This window comes from Rhagoletis pomonella, unplaced genomic scaffold, assembly GCF_013731165.1.
Source record: "Rhagoletis pomonella isolate Grant_MI unplaced genomic scaffold, Rhpom_1.0 Rhpom_scaffold_00009, whole genome shotgun sequence".
Classification (NCBI taxonomy): Eukaryota; Metazoa; Arthropoda; class Insecta; order Diptera; family Tephritidae; genus Rhagoletis; species Rhagoletis pomonella.
In genome coordinates, this window is record NW_023458563.1 from 10409175 (window position 1) to 10410100 (window position 926).

Below are 926 nucleotides of genomic sequence, written 5' to 3' on the forward strand. Positions count from 1 at the left end.
ATGGATGTAGATGATTTCGATTTTCTAGTGAAGCGTCTGACTCCACATATTCAGAAGCAAGACACCTCTTTTCGAGACGCTATTTCCGTTGGAGAGAGATTGGCCGTAACCTTGCGTTATTTAGCGTCTGGTGATAGCTTTTCGAGTTTGATGGCTCTTTTTCTCATAGGTAAAACAACAATATGTCATATTATACATGAGACATGCCAAGCTCTTTATAATATTTTAAAAAATGAGTATTTGAAGGTTTGTATGCAACTACCCAACTCTGTTTTTAAGACCTAGGAAGTAAATCGTTAATATTTAATTAAAGGTTCCAAATACTCCTGAAGAGTGGATCGAAATTGCAAAAAAATTCGATGAGCGCTGGAACTTCCCGAATTGCTGCGGCGCTTTGAATGGAAAACACGTCATGATTCAAGCGCCTGCTAATTGTGGATCCGAGTACTTCAACTATAAAAAGCACAATAGTATTCTTCTAATGGCCTTGGTGGATGCCTTGCGGAATATAAGTTCTTATTTGTTGAAGTTGGAGCGTACGGACGCGAATCAGATGGTGGCGTTTTTGCGCGGTAAAATATTACTTTAAATAAATAACTCTTAAACATTTCTATATTTAAAATATTATCAGGTGTCCGCTCTCAACTGCCCTTGCAGAAAATACATTAAATATTCCGCCACCAAGGCCATTGCCAAACGAAGAAAATCCGACACCATTCGTCATTGTTGCCGACGACGCGTTTCCCCTAAAAACTTATTTGCTAAAACCATATTGTTATCGTCAACAAATCATGTCTCATGAAATTTTCAATTACCGACTATCACGAGCAAGCAGAGTTGTCGAAAACGTTTTCGGGATATGTGCGGCTCCATTCCGAATTCTTAGGAGACCAATTGATGTTAGACCTGAAAACGCAAAAATCATT

General features: G+C 38.6%; 1 pseudogene; it reads left to right on the top strand.

The window, feature by feature from the left end:
- LOC118745878 lies at window positions 1–576 on the top strand (annotated as a pseudogene).
- Window positions 577–926: the final 350 nt, after the last annotated feature.